The sequence below is a fragment of the Lactuca serriola genome, chromosome 8 (genome assembly GCF_051521515.1).
Source record: "Lactuca serriola cultivar US96UC23 chromosome 8, Lser_US96UC23_V15, whole genome shotgun sequence".
NCBI lineage: Eukaryota > Viridiplantae > Streptophyta > Magnoliopsida > Asterales > Asteraceae > Lactuca > Lactuca serriola.
In genome coordinates this window covers 326,195,780-326,212,433 of record NC_136415.1, presented here as the reverse complement: position 1 = coordinate 326,212,433, position 16,654 = coordinate 326,195,780, and positions in this window count along the sequence as shown.

Below are 16,654 nucleotides of genomic sequence, written 5' to 3'. Positions count from 1 at the left end.
ATCATTTTCTTTCTTTCCGTCTGTTAGTCATATGTTGTCTCCTTTGCGTGACTTCCAATCTGACCTGGTACACAACATATGTAACTCTATTTCTCTGTAGGTTATATATGTGAAAGACTTCTTATCTGTTAGCCATATGCTGTCTCCTCTGCGCGACTTCTAATCCGACCTGGTACACAGCATATGCAACCTTCTACTCCTCAATCCCTTTGAAACAATAAGTAATAGCAATAAGTAATAGAAATCTGAATCTATCCTCTCTCTGAATGGTTGTCTGCTCACCCGATGTAAGGAGTACTCTGGAAGTTCTTGATGGCTGGGGCATATCAGGAAGCGGGAAACACGTTCTAGTACACTTAAAATTGAACACATACAGATTGTCTATAGATCTTGTTGCTCAATTTAGGTGGACAACAATATCCCTGGTCGTCGTCAGATGAATGGTCCTTAATATATAGTATCTAAGGAATTAGGATCAGATATAAATTTTAGGTTTTTTAAGATCACTCTGTCTTGTAACAAATAGTATGTCCTAAATCTGTCATAATTTTCGTGTTTAAGTGGACCATAATACCGACGATCGACCAGACAAAGATATGAGTATGGAAGGTACCGACAAGTGGATAAAGGTTGTCTAACAACTTTGATCCTAGTATCTCAAGATGAAGTCAAAAAGTTTACTTATGTTGTTTAGTTAGAATTTTATTTTTATTTTTATTTTTATTTTTATTTTATTTTAATTTTTATATTTTTTTAACTAATAGACAAATTTTATATTATTTGTTGAAATTAGAATATTTTTATTTTATGTTAATTTTTAATTTTAATTTTATTTTTATTTTTACTTTTAAATTTTTATTTTAATAATCCTTAAAAGGTTCTATTTTTGAAAAATTTGTTTGGAAATTGGAGTGGAAATTTAACAGTGTATGCGGCTTGAAAAAGTCAAAGAAGTATAAAAGCGAGAGTTTACTGCAGTAAACACTCTTTAGCGCCTCATTCACTGTGATACCGTAAACTGCCCAAATCTCTCTCTAAATTTCGAAAAAATCAGGTGCATCCTTTCTCAAAATCGTTTAGTCCACGACAAAGGTATGTAAATTCCGACTCTGAACTTGTAATTTTTGTTCAAATCGACTTAGAATCATAGGAATAATTTAGGTTTGAAGGTTGTCGGAGTTTACAGTTTTTGAATGTTCATAGGAAGTAAACTCATAGACCGTAAACCCGTAAGGAGTAAATTCATAGACCATAAACTCACAGGGAGTAAACTCATAGGCAGTAAACTCCCTTTTGACCTTGCAACCGTAAACGGTCCTTTGGTCTTACGACCGTAAACTTGGTTTTGGCTTTACGGCCATAGAATCATAAGGAGTAAACTCACAGGGAGTAAACTCATAGACCGTAAACCCGTAAGGAGTAAATTCATAGACCGTAAACTCACACGGAGTAAACTCACAGGCAGTAAACTCCCTTTTGACCTTGCGACCGTAAACGGTCCTTTGGTCTTACGACCGTAAACTCAGTTTTGGCTTTACGGCCGTAAACTCTGTTTACGGTCCATTGACCAGTTTTGACCGTAAAGGTTCACTGACCAATGTTGACCGTAAACTCTTGTTAACTTGTGTGTTGGGCTGAATTTAAAGAAATACCTTAAGTGTGTCAATTTTAAATACTCTGTTTTCTTACTTTGCTTGTTTAGTCCAGATAATGGCATATCTTAAAACAGCCGAGATGCACAACATTGCAATTGTGTTGGATGATCCACCAGCGGCTCACAGAGACTTCATGTCCATGATGTACCGTCTTCGAGAGTGCTGCTTGGCTTATGCGATTACGGTGAATCCTATCATTTATGAAAGTCGTATTCAAGAGTTCTGGAAAACAGCCAAAGTAACCGAGAAGAATAAGGAAATGATCATTGAGGTTGTAGTGCAAAACTGTCACACCCCAAAACCAAGAACGGCGGAAACGTTCTGGGGCGGAGGACGTCATGTATGGTAATCACAACACAGTAAATGTAAATAAGCAAACAACATCATCCATTGCATTAAATATATAAATTTAATACATGCGTGTTCTGTACAGTTTTAGACACCAAAAATATAACGTAAATCAAAATAATAAAATGATGAGTCTTGAGTGCGCTCCATCATCTCAAAAGCTGGCATCGGTACCTGTCTACTGATGACCTGAGAATACAAGTTATTTTGAAAGAGTTTATCAGCATTAGGCTGGTGAGTTCATAAGTATTTTTAATGTAGGTGTCTGTTATCAAAAACGTTTGAACATGTCTCAAGTATAAGTTCATGTATGTAAGTGTTTGTAAAAGTTTGAATCTCTCAGAAAAACCTATATTTTCTAAAATAGTAGCCTTCTACCAAGGCTTTAACTGTTTTGTAGGCTTGCTTGTTGTAAAAGTGTGTAAATTTCCAAGTGCAACTATCTTTTAACAAAATATAGTTTGTACATTAAAATTCAAGTGAGGTTATCACTAAAAATGTGTAATGGGGAAATCATTGTAGTACTGTAGCTTAGTTTTATAGTGACTACTGATGTACTAATTACCTTAACCGGATTTATATTAAGGTATAATGTGATAATTGCACCATACTATCGACTGATAACAACGACATAAAGAACGGTCGTAATAACGGAATGACGTTTGGCACCCGCAGACCTGCAGGTCCGGCTGTAGCTAGCAGCAAGGTGTAGGATAGTCAATCCAGTATAGATCTATACGCAAACTCAACGCTCTCCCTCCAAGAGAATTCTGGCTACAACTCGGGCCATGACATTTAAGGCATGCTCCGATACAGTGGATCACATTTGTTATCGTATTCTTGCATATGTGATGAAATGTTTCTCGTTCTAGTATAGTTGTATATGTTCTCATAGTATAGTTGTATATATTCTCTTCCTAGTATAGACTCATGAATGAACTGACTCATTGATCTAGCAGTTGTAATAGTATGATTCTGTGTTACCCTGATGGTAACTTGCTAACGGTGCGTCTAGTACGTATGATTATGGAAGTACTTTTATGTCTATATATGTATATTTGATATATAATTAATATGGAAACGACCTTCGGATGGTCACCCGAAATCCCACCAGACCACATCCAAATCGAGAAAAAGGAAATAGGGTGGATGGCCTTCCTAAGCCCTTTAAACATTATTTATACATCTATACATATATGGGCATGCAATTTATAATATAAAAGCATAAATAAGTATTTATAAGACATTTGAAACATAAGTATTATTTTTAAAGAAAGATCGACTTGATGTCAATCTATAAAACAATTTGAAGGCATAGATTTGATTAAAAACAGTTTAAGTATAAGCAACATTTGTTTAAATCACAGTTGTAGTATAAATTTGAAAAGTAAATGGGTTTGGTAAACATTTTGAAGTAAAACAGTTTGATAGACAGTTTGAACAGTGATTAAATCACTGGTTTCCCTAGTTATTAATCACATGTGATTTATGCAATCACATGTGATTGAGGCAATAACTATAAGTATTTAACTTGTATTCCCCCCCCCCCCCCTTGAAAGCATATAAAAGAATTTATAAAGTATTTAAAAGGTAAATTAAGGGGTATGAACTCACTTGATTGATTGAAGAAAGCGAGATGGAAAACCGGGCAGAGTTTCGTCTCGGAAAACGGATTTTTCTCGGGATTCTCGGGAATCTCGGGAGTAAAATCGACCCTCGGGACTTGAGCAAAAAGACCAGAGCTTCGCGTTTTAACGGGTACGGAAATCGAGGCAAGATCGTGAGAGAAAAGAGAGAAGTGAGAAAAATTTTCGGAAAGCCTCGCATTCTATTTATAGGAAGGCTGAACCGCCTCGGTACGCGGGGCGTACGCTCGTACGCAGCGCGTACGCGTACGTCATGCATGACCGAAGCCTCGACTGCCTCGGCTTCGGATGGGACGGGTTGCTGGGGAGGCGGGTCGGACGGGACAGCGGGTCGGATGGGACGGCGGGTCGGACGGGTCGGACACCTCGGATAGGGCGACGTGGACGATCCGAGGCCCTTGATCTCAGTACGCGGGGCGTACGAAGGTACGCAGGGCGTACTTCGGTCCTATCCGATGACTCCCCTTCGGATAATACCGGGAGTTTATAATTAAATTTATTTTTATTATAAATAAACTTCAAAAATTCATATCTCCCTCATACGAACTCCATTTCTGACGTTCTTTATATCCACGCGAAGGTGAGACCATGATCTACAACTTTCGTTTAGATTCCGTTGGCAAATTCCGAAATTATTTTTATTATTTATTTATTAAAATGACGTGATTAAGGAATTTCTTCAAAAATTCATAACTTCCTCATCCGAAGTCAGATTTGGACGTTCTTTTTATGTACGCAAACCTTGATATGATTCCTACTACTTTATTTTACCCAAATAAGATTTTAGGAAGGTTACATTTTGACCTAAATTTGATTGGTTTTACATTACATTGACTCGAAATATCGGGTTGTCACATCATCCCCCCGTTAGAAGGAATTTCGTCCCGAAATTAGAATTTTAAGCAAGTTAGAAATTACAAATAACTAAGCAAAAAGGTGAGGGTATTTCAGTTTCATCTGATCCTCACGTTCCCAAGTGAATTCCGGTCCTCGCTTGGCATTCCAGCGAACCTTCACGATAAGGATACGGCTTTGCTTTGTCTGCTTGACCTCACGGTCCATGATCTCTACAGGTTCTTCCACGAAGTTGAGGCTCTCGTTGATTTCGATCTCGTCGAGTGGGATTACAAGAGTCTCATCGGATAGACACTTTTTCAAGTTAGATACGTGGAATGTAGAATGTACGTTACGAAGTGCATCTGGTAGTTCGAGTTTGTAAGCTACGGGGCCGACTCTTGCAAGAATTTCGAAAGGCCCTATGTACCTCGGATTAAGCTTTCCACGCTTGCCGAAGCGTATCAAGCCCTTCCAGGGTGAGACTTTGAGGAGGACTCGGTCTCCCACCTGAAATTCCAAAGGTTTCCTTCGTTTATCAGCGTAGCTCTTCTGTCGGTCTCTAGAGGCTTTCAATCGTTCACGGATCTGAACGATTTTCTCTGTTGTTTCCCGAATGATCTCCGGACCGGTGAGAGTACTGTCGGAAGTTTGCCCCCTGGCTAATTGGGTATCACCCACCTCAGCCCAGCACAGAGGGGATCTGCACTTACGGCCGTAGAGAGCTTCAAATGGAGCAGCCTTGATGCTCGTGTGATAACTGTTATTATAGGAAAACTCGACAAGGGGTAAATGAGTATCCCATGCCTTCCCAAATTCAATCACGCAGGCTCGCAACATATCTTCCAGAGTTTGGATGGTCCTCTCACTCTGTCCGTCGGTCTGAGGATGGTAGGCTGTGCTCATGTCCAACCTTGTTCCTAGGGAATGATGTAGTGATTGCCAAAATCTTGAGGTGAACCTACTATCTCTATCGGAGATAATGGACATAGGCACACCATGTAGCCGTACGATTTCCCTAATGTATGTTCTCGTAAGTTTCTCCATCTTGTCGGTTTCTTTGATAGGCAGGAAGTGTGCAGACTTGGTCAATCTATCAACGATGACCCATATGGTGTCAAGTCCACCCGTCGTCTTGGGCAACTTGGTTATGAAATCCATAGTGATCCGCTCCTACATCCATTCCGGGATCTCTGGTTGTTGCAGTAAGCCAGAGGGCTTCTGGTACTCGACCTTAACCTTTGCGCAAGTAAGGCATTTACTTACGAAGGTAGCAATTTCTACTTTCATATTAGGCCACCAGTATAGCTTCTTAAGATCCAGATACATCTTATCTGAACCTGGGTGGACAGAATACCGAGTGTTGTGCGCCTCGGTCATGACCAAGTCTCGGAAACCACCGTGTTTCGGTGTCCAGATCCGGTTCATGAAATATAAGGCTCCGTCACCCTTGGCTTCTAAATTCTTGTCCATTCCTCTAAGGGATTCATTCGTCACATTTTCAGGTTTCATGGCTTCAAGTTGAGCCTCCTGAATTTGCTTAGAAAAGTGTGAATGGATGGTTATTGACAACGACTTGACCTTGCGACCAGAATATTCCTTCCGACTTAGGGCGTCTGCTACTACGTTGGCTTTACCCGGATGATAACGAATATCGCATTTGTAATCACTGAGTAGCTCGACCCACCGTCGTTGTCTCATGTTGAGCTCCTTTTGATCGAAAATGTGTTGTAAACTCTTGTGGTCGGTAAAGATAGTGCTCTTCGTTCCATACAAGTAATGTCTCCAGATCTTCAGAGCAAACACCACTGCTCCTAGTTCAAGATCGTGGGTCGTGTAGTTAACCTCGTGTGTCTTCAATTGTCTCGAGGCGTAGGCGATGACCTTACCTTGCTGCATCATAACACATCCGAGCCCTTGATTCGATGCATCGCAATAAACTACGAAGTCTTCTATTCCTTCGGGAAGGGATAGTATTGGTGCGGTGCACAAGGCTCGTTTGAGCGTTTGAAACGCTCTTTCTTGTTTCTCTTCCCAGTCAAAGGCCACGCCTTTCTGGGTTAGGGTTGTAAGAGGTTTCGCTATTCGAGAGAAGTTCTGAATGAATCTGCGGTAGTAGCCAGCGAGACCTAGAAATTGACGAATTTCTGTAGGCGTCTTCGGTGCTGACCAGTTCTCAATGGCTTTAATTTTGGATGGGTCCACGTGGATTCCCTCTTCGCTTACTACGTGTCCTAAGAATTCAACTCTCCGGATCCAAAATTCACATTTCGAGAACTTTGCATAAAGCTTCTCTTTTCGTAAAGTCTCTAGAATTTGTCGTAGATGATCGCCATGTTCTTTCTTACTTCGGGAGTAGATCAGGATGTCGTCAATGAAAACGATGACGAACTGATCCAAGTAGGGTCGGCATACTCTATTCATCATATCCATGAAGACTGCGGGTGCATTGGTCAATCCGAATGGCATCACCACGAACTCGTAATGTCCGTAACGAGTTCGGAAGGCGGTCTTCGGCACATCCTTCTCTAGCACTCGTAACTGGTGATATCCGGATCTCAGATCAATCTTAGAAAAATAGTTCGCCCCTTGCAGTTGGTCGAATAGGTCATCTATGCGAGGCAGAGGGTAACGATTCTTGACCGTCAGTTTGTTGAGTTCTCTGTAGTCAATACACATACGGAAGGATCCGTCCTTCTTCTTAACGAACAAGACTGGTGCTCCCCAAGGTGAGAAACTCGGTCTTATAAAGCCCTTGCTGAGCAGTTCGTTAAGTTGACCAGAGAGTTCCTGCATCTCAGCTGGTGCAAAGCGGTAGGGCGACTTGGCTACTGGGGTAGCTCATGGGACTATGTCGATTATGAACTCGACTTGTCGTTGCGGAGGTAACCCGGGTAGTTCTTCTGGGAAAATGTCGGGGAAGTCGCTCACTACAGGGATGTTCTTTAGTTCTTTCGTTTCGAGGTTCGTGTCGACGACGTGAGCAAGGAATGCATGGTATTCCTTACGCAGGTATTTATGTGCTTGAATACTTGATATGATGCGAAGACTTGCACCGGGTTTGTCGCCATAGACTATAAGAGTTTCGTTAGACGGAAGGTTTAGACGGACTGCTTTCTCGAAGCTCATGATGTCGGCACGATGAAGGCTTAACCAGTCCATGCCAATGATAACGTCGAAACTTTTTATTGAGACTGGCATGAGGTCGATTGGAAATGAATGGTTATCTAGAGTTAGGGTACAACCTAAGTATATGCTACTCGTATTTTCAGTTTTTCCATTAGCCATTTCTATTGTGAATAGTTCTTTGAGTGCGTGCGGTGGTTGATTAAGCATGCGAGCAAATTTATGGTTTACGAAGCTTCGCTCCACTCCACTATCGAACAAAATGCATGCATATGATTTATCGAGGAGGAACGTACCGGTCACCACTGTCGGGTCAGCAACTGCTTCCTCGTGGCCTATAGCTAGTACCCTCCCTGTTCCTCCCGCATTCCTCGCTTTGGGGCAGTCCCTCTTAAAGTGGCCTGCTTCGCCACATCCATAGCAGGTTGGGCTCGCGTCAGAGCCAGGGACTTGGTTGATAGGTTGTGCCGGGAACTTACAGAATCGGACGGTGTGTCCTTTCCTGTTGCAGTTAGAGCACTGCATTTCACGGCAGGGGCCGTTGTGGTGGTAGTTGCATTTTTTGCACTTGGGCGAACTTCCAGCATACCGACTCACCGGAGCAGTAGTAGCAGCAGTAGGGGTTATTGCGGCATGAATTGCCACCATTTGCTGCTTTTTGGCAGCCTGTTGCTTCTTCTTTTCATCCCAGAATTTCCGCTTAGTATCGGAGGGTTTGGAGGGTTCCGGGATGGCTAGGGTGGTTGTGGTTGTAGGGGTTTTGACTCCATGGTCAATGAGTCGTTGTGCCAATCGTTTGGCACTGTCGAAGGTAGCGGGGTTTGACGCTAGCACATTCCCCTGATACGGAGGCACTAGCCCCCATATGTACCTCTCGATCTTCTTCCCCTCGGTGGGAACCATATTGGGGCAGAGGGCCACCAGCTCGCTGAATCGGGAAGTATATGCGACCACATTGGTGCCCTTCATCGTCAGGTTCCAGAGTTCCTGCTCCAGTTTCTGGATCTCGCCCCTCGGGCAGTATTCCTCAGTCATGAGGTCTTTCATTGTTTCCCAGCCCATGTCGTTGGCTACGACGAGAGTTAGTGCCTTAACATGGTTGTTCCACCATGTCAGGGCCTTTCCTTCAAAAGTGCATGCGGCGTACTTGACTTTACTCGCCGCAGGACATGAACAGATTTCGAAGACTGATTCAGTCTTCTCGAGCCATTGCGAGAGGGCAATGACTCCGCCGGTGCCGTAAAAAGGCTTCGGTTTGCAATTTGTGAAATCCTTGTATGAGCACTCTCTCGAGCGCACAGGGGTTTCAACCGGTGTTGACTCCACAGGGGTTCCACCTCTGCTGGCATCAGAAGAGTGATACTGAGCCATGGCAGTTGCCACTGCTACAGCTACGGCAGCATTCAGGGCTATAGTATCGATGACCGGAGGCGGAGGAGGTGGTGGTGCAGGATTATTCCTGGGAGATTTGCGAGGAGGCATCTTTCAGCTATAAGTTTATAAAGATAAGAAAACGGTCAGAATCAATTTGTAAGCAACGTGAGAGTGACACATGGACTAACTAAACATAGTCCAACAGTTGAAAGAGTACTTGGAACCACAATAAGAAATATTAGTAGGAAAGCACAAGTGTATAGATTTTTCCCCAGATAGATAGATCTCAAAAAAAAAATACTGGTATTACTGATGTAATAAGTTCAGGGAAAATCGACCTAACAGTAGGTCATACATCATACCATATAGAAAAGTTTGACAGTTCTTAGATTTCAAATTTGAGTACGGAAAGTTAGAAATATTTTACACACAAGTGCTACTTGGAGCACAGATGTTAAAGGCTATCCTTTAATTAAAAGACAGAGATGTACTAGACATCAACCAACGGTGACGGGAAAATCCCGGGCGAGTACTGCGGTCGGGCACTTGACGAAACACCTCCTGAATGTGTCGATCCTGAGTCCTCTAACGAGCTCGAAGTTCCAAAATTTCAGCTCGTGAGGCAGCCAACTGCTACTGCAGGGTTTTATTTGTTCTCCGGGTCCGTTCCATGTCTTCTTCAAGACGGCGGATGCGGACTGTGTTGACACCTGAGATGGCATCAAACTCTATGACCCGGTCGATGGCTGCTCGACCTTGCTCGACTTCACAAGCTATTCTGTGGATAATGACAGGCAGAGTCCGGTCAGCAGAGCCACCATCGCTGACGTTGTGAAAGCTTCGGTCCCCCAAGTATGGTAAGGGTTGACCCTGTTCATCACTCCAGCGATTCAAGTTGTTTGCCCACAAGGGAGTAGGACCTGGAAACGCTGGTCGAGGGTTGTTGTTCGGGGCTTGACCTACTAGCGGTAGGTTGTTGACTTCAGGCTCGGAGTCGGATCCATCAGAAAAGCCTTCTTCAAGGTGATCATCCAAAGGGATTGGATGCTCATCATCGGGCTCTTCATCGATCCACCCGGCATTGCCTTCATTTGGAAAGTACTGGTCGCCGTGATGGAATTTAGCCATTAAATTACGCGAGAAGAGAGGTATACGAATATAGTATATGTGTAACTAGTAGTACAAAATACACCTATAGTATTTTAAGTTTAAGTTTTTCTGATCTTCTTGTGGTATTGTTGGTAAGTTTTTAGACTTGTTAACCTATCACAACCATTCTAGGGCATGTGCTAATCACTCCTAGGACCAGCATAGTTGATCAGGCTATGCCATTCCCAGGACTGACCATACATCCCCGAGCTCACTTGTGATATTTAACAATCGTAATACTTTTGTTCTTGTCATTGCGACACTGGTTTTAGTATGAATGCAGACTAGTATACTTAATTAAATATTTTAATATTTAAAGTATAGACTCTTGGTCAGAGTTTAATCCCTAATGGGTTTATAGTTTAGTATATCTTTTATGGGTTGATATACTCAATTCACTATAAACAATGCTCTGATACCAATCTGTCACACCCCAAAACCAAGAACGGCGGAAACGTTCTGGGGCGGAGGACGTCATGTAAGGTAATCACAACACAGTAAATGTAAATAAGCAAACAACATCATCCATTGCATTAAATATATAAATTTAATACATGCGTGTTCTGTACAGTTTTAGACACCAAAAATATAACGTAAATCAAAATAATAAAATGATGAGTCTTGAGTGCGCTCCATCATCTCAAAAGCTGGCATCGGTACCTGTCTACTGATGACCTGAGAATACAAGTTATTTTGAAAGAGTTTATCAGCATTAAGCTGGTGAGTTCATAAGTATTTTTAATGTAGGTGTCTGTTATCAAAAACGTTTGAACATGTCTCAAGTATAAGTTCATGTATGTAAGTGTTTGTAAAAGTTTGAATCTCTCAGAAAAACCTATATTTTCTAAAATAGTAGCGTTCTACCAAGGCTTTAACTGTTTTGTAGGCTCGCTTGTTGTAAAAGTGTGTAAATTCCCAAGTGCAACTATCTTTTAACAAAATATAGTTTGTACATTAAAATTCAAGTGAGGTTATCACTAAAAATGTGTAATGGGGAAATCATTGTAGTACTGTAGCTTAGTTTTATAGTGACTACTGCTGTACTAATTACCTTAACCGGATTTATATTAAGGTATAATGTGATAATTTCACCATACTATCGATTGATAACAACGACATAAAGAACGGTCGTAATAACGGAATGACGTTTGGCACCCGCAGACCTGCAGGTCCGGCTGTAGCTAGCAGCAAGGTGTAGGATAGTCAATCCAGTATAGATCTATACGCAAACTCAACGCTCTCCCTCCAAGAGAATTCTGGCTACAACTCGGGCCATGACATTTAAGGCATGCTCCGATACAGTGGATCACATTTGTTATCGTATTCTTGCATATGTGATGAAATGTTTCTCGTTCTAGTATAGTTGTATATGTTCTCATAGTATAGTTGTATATATTCTCTTCCTAGTATAGACTCATGAATGAACTGACTCATTGATCTAGCAGTTGTAATAGTATGATTATGGAAGTACTTTTATGTCTATATATGTATATTTGATATATAATTAATATGGAAACGACCTTCGGATGGTCACCCGAAATCCCACCAGACCACATCCAAATCGAGAAAAAGGAAATAGGGTGGATGGCCTTCCTAAGCCCTTTAAACATTATTTATACATCTATACATATATGGGCATGCAATTTATAATATAAAAGCATAAATAAGTATTTATAAGACATTTGAAACATAAGTATTATTTTTAAAGAAAGATCGACTTGATGTCAATCTATAAAACAATTTGAAGGCATAGATTTGATTAAAAACAGTTTAAGTATAAGCAACATTTGTTTAAATCACAGTTGTAGTATAAATTTGAAAAGTAAACGGGTTTGGAAAACATTTTGAAGTAAAACAGTTTGATAGACAGTTTGAACAGTGATTAAATCACTGGTTTCCCTAGTTATTAATCACATGTGATTTATGCAATCACATGTGATTGAGGCAATAACTATAAGTATTTAACTTGTATTTCCCCCCCTCCCCCCCCTTGAAAGCATATAAAAGAATTTATAAAGTATTTAAAAGGTAAATTAAGGGGTATGAACTCACTTGATTGATTGAAGAAAGCGAGATGGAAAACCGGGCAGAGTTTCGTCTCGGAAAACGGATTTTTCTCGGGATTCTCGGGAATCTCGGGAGTAAACTCGACCCTCGGGACTTGAGCAAAAAGACCAGAGCTTCGGGTTTTAACGGGCACGGAAATCGAGGCAAGATCGTGAGAGAAAAGAGAGAAGTGAGCAAAATTTTCGGAAAGCCTCGCATTCTATTTATAGGAAGGCTGAACCGCCTCGGTACGCGGGGCGTACGCGTACGTCATGCATGACCGAAGCCTCGACTGCCTCGGCTTCGGATGGGACGGGTTGCTGGGGAGGCGGGTCGGACGGGACAGCGGGTCGGATGGGACGGCGGGTCGGACGGGTCGGACGCTTCGGACGGGTCGGACAGGTCGGACACCTCGGATAGGGCGACGTGGACGATCTGAGGCCCTTGATCTCAGTACGCGGGGCGTACGAAGGTACGCAGGGCGTACTTCGGTCCTATCCGATGACTCCCCTTCGGATAATACCGGGAGTTTATAATTAAATTTATTTTTATTATAAATAAACTTCAAAAATTCATATCTCCCTCATACGAACTCCGTTTTTGATGTTCTTTATATCCACGCGAAGGTGAGACCATGATCTACAACTTTCGTTTAGATTCCATTGGCAAATTCCGAAATTATTTTTATTATTTATTTATTAAAATGACGTGATTAAGGAATTTCTTCAAAAATTCATAACTTCCTCATCCGAAGTCAGATTTGGACGTTCTTTTTATGTACGCAAACCTTGATATGATTCCTACTACTTTATTTAACCCAAATAAGATTTTAGGAAGGTTACATTTTGACCTAAATTTGATTGGTTTTACATTACATTGACTCGAAATATCGGGTTGTCACAAAAACTGCAAGATCCAGATTTCGGAGCAATATATCAGAGAAACATTGATGATTCTTGATGATTCTGACTATCCAACCGAAGCCGATGCTGCGGAAATTCCAAAGATTCTTGAAAGAATGGGATATGAGGGCTCTTATCCTCCAACCGTGAAAAAGCTTCTGCCCCCTTACTGGCGATTTTTGGCTCACGTGTTCATTAGTTGTGTGTCAGGAAGGTGATCGGAAGCGGATGAGATCTCAATCAGGAACACATGGGCTATTGTTTCCCTGGCAGCTGGCAACAAGTTCATCTTTTCAAAGTACATCTTTGATGAATTTCTTGTGAACATTGGTGCACTGACTCGGGGATACAGAGATGCTTTTCTGATGTATCCCCGATTCATTCAGACCTTGATTGATGATCAGTTTCTTGACATGGTTAAACCTGGCGATAAGATGGACACAAAGTCTTTGGGTCCTCACACCGTTGGGCTTATTAAACAAAACAAAAAGAGTAAAGTGGTATTTCAAGGTCTTCATCCCTTGGTGAAGTTCGGACAATTTGCTGAGATAAATGAGTCTTCCGAATCCCATGAAACTTCTGAAAAGACTCTATCAGAACCGACTTCATCAGAAAAAGTGTCCTCTGAGTTTATTATCACTGCTTCCGAACATGAAGATGTTGAGACTCTTGCTCAAGTGATTCAAGTTGATGATGAACCTGAATTGCAATCTATTTAGGTTCAGAGTGACTACAATGAGGAATCGAGAAAAGATGACAATGAAGATGAGAACGTTGATTTATCGGGATTTGATCAAGATGACATTCCACAGAACTTTGGTGGAAATGACGACTTTATGTCTGAGTTGAACCTCAACAGCTTGTTTGACAATGTCAATGAAGTGGCTCCTGTAACCACTAAGACAAGGATTGAAGAAGACGTTTTTGTGATCTCTCCTCGTAATTCAAATCTAGCGGCAGAAATAGTAATTCACACGGTGACAGTGTCATGGATTCCTCCCCTTGCCACTGGCTTACCTACATCATTGCCAATGGAAGAAGATCTTATCACCACTCAAGCCACAACTCCTCCAACAAAACGTCGAAGACTCGTTCTAAGATTTGTAACTCAAAGCTCAACGACACAAAGTGTTACAGCTCCTCCAACAATCACGCCAGCTATTGTCTTAACCGAACCCATAAGTGAAGGTCCCAACACTATTTTCGATGTTGGTGGTTCCTCAATTCAAGCGGATCTCTCACCTCCAAGGCCAAACAAAGACGATGCCTCAGTCAAGCTAGCTCATCTATTAGCTGAGGAACAATTCTCGACGCCACCTTCTCGTGGCAAGGGAATTCTCATCGGAGGTGATAACACAAGAGATTACTCCCCTTCACTCCAAAGCCAGATTGATGCCATCAAACAGAAGAATGTTGAACTTGACCAGAGGAACATTGAGTTGGTGATCAAAATCGCAGACCTCCAATCTGAGAATACCGAGCTCAACATTCAAATGGCTGAACTTAAAGAAGAAAATGCTCTAAAGACTAAGCAATTTTCTGATCTTCATACGCAATATGGTACTCTGGCTGCAAATCTCCTAGAGTTACAAAAGAAGCTTGAAGATAGGTTTGGTGATAATTTCAAGACAACTGTTGATGAACCTCATGTCGATCCCCCCCGCTCCAGACGCTCCAAATGTTGATGCTCCCATAGATGATGCTCCCATTTCCTCTCAACCAATCCGATCTCCCATCGTTGTTGATCATTTTGACGTGGATCCTGAACTGGCTTCTAGAGTGGCAAAGGCCAAAAATGCTAAAAGAAAGAAAGCTGCTGCTGCTGAACCAGCTGAGAAAAGTAAGTGGCTATTCAAAAGGAATGTGGATCTCAAGTCACCATGGGATAGGCCTCATGTAACATTCACCGACCTAAGCACTCGAACTTTCAGAGATGTATATGGTGATAGGTCAAGCATCGTGTCGTGGGGATTCCATGATATTCAGAAAATGTTTATTGTGAGAAGGAAGAGCGGAAACAAGGAACTATATAAGGATGCACATGATTTCAACTCTTTCACTAAGGTGGATCTCATTGAGCTATCCAAAGCTGCCTTTTCAAATCCTTCAGGAAATCCCACTGCCAGCCAATTCAAATCATTCCTGGAAGATCAGGTGGCCAAGGGTTTTCCGTCAATGAAAACTGCGGAATCCTTTGTTGAAGTCCACAAACGTGTTTTTGATCCAGAAACAAGTGAGCCTATTCGTGCAGTGATGTGGCCCGCCAATGCTCAAGTCAAACACATCCCTGTTCCTCAAAATTGTCCTGATGGATCTCTACATTCGATGCACTATTGGGTGTATGATGAGACATCAGATGCTGCTGTTATCAAGTTAAAGGAAGATTGCATCCGCTTGTATGACAAAAGGGACCTACTCCAGTTTGACGAGCGGGACATTCTTCAGCTCTCAATTCATCAGATTATTGTTGCTGATGATCTATTTGAGCCTACTGCAAAGGAGTACACAAAGATGGTAGCCATAATTATCAACAAAAGAATATGGAATGGAGCTATGGGGAGGTCCGATGTGCTGGGTGTCGACAAAGACTAAATCCAAGCCTGCTCCAAAACAAAGGGGAGATTGAAGGGCCATGTAAATGGTTTGGGCTAGGCTTTATGTCGTTTTGTTCCTTGGTGTGTTTACAACCGTAAACACATTTGTAATATAACTTTATGTTTGTTTTGGTCTTGTGTTTGTAATATAACTTTATGTCGTTTTGTTCCTTGGTGTGTTTACAACCGTAAACACATTTACAGCCGTAAACGTGTTTACGGCCGCAAACCAAGTTTGTTGTCCAGATGGGTATAAATAGTGTAGGATCTGGTCTTTTGTAAGGTTGGATGTCGTAGAGTTTACTGCCAGTCTTGAGTTGTACCTGACGATTCTTGTGTTTAATCGTGTGCAAGCTCATTTCATTCATCTTGTTCATCTTATTGCGTTATTTCCGATTTATGCTTGTTTGATTACTAGTTTAAGATCCATATTTAGACCTAACAAAAGGTGTGATCTGGTTCAGGAAGAGAGGCAAGTTGGGGCCTCGGTATATTGGTCCATTCCGGGACTCGACGAGTTGATGCATCCTGAGTTCGGGTATGTTAAGTTAATTATTTATTTATTGTTTTATTAAGGGACTCGACGAGTTGATGCATCAACTCGTCGAGTAGAGTCTGATCATTTGGTGCATTTTCGCGAAGGGACTCGACGAGTCGGGACCCAACTCGCCGAGTCGGTGCTGATTAGGAAAACCCTAACCCCCGGGTTTGGGAGCCTATTTAAAAACCTTTATGGCCTTCATTTGCGGCCACCTTGTTCCAGAAAAACCCTAGAGAGCTGAGATAGTGAGTTTGAGGGCAAGAGGAGGCCATTTCTTCTTCTTTTTGTGTGGTTTTGCTTGAAGGAAGATAAGAGCACAAGTCTAGAGTGTGAAGGGGGCTGGATCTGGGCTAATCATCTCGTGATATCATCTTTGGAGGTATAATCCTTTGCATTTCGTGTTATATTGATGGACTTCTTGATTTTAGGGTTTTTACCC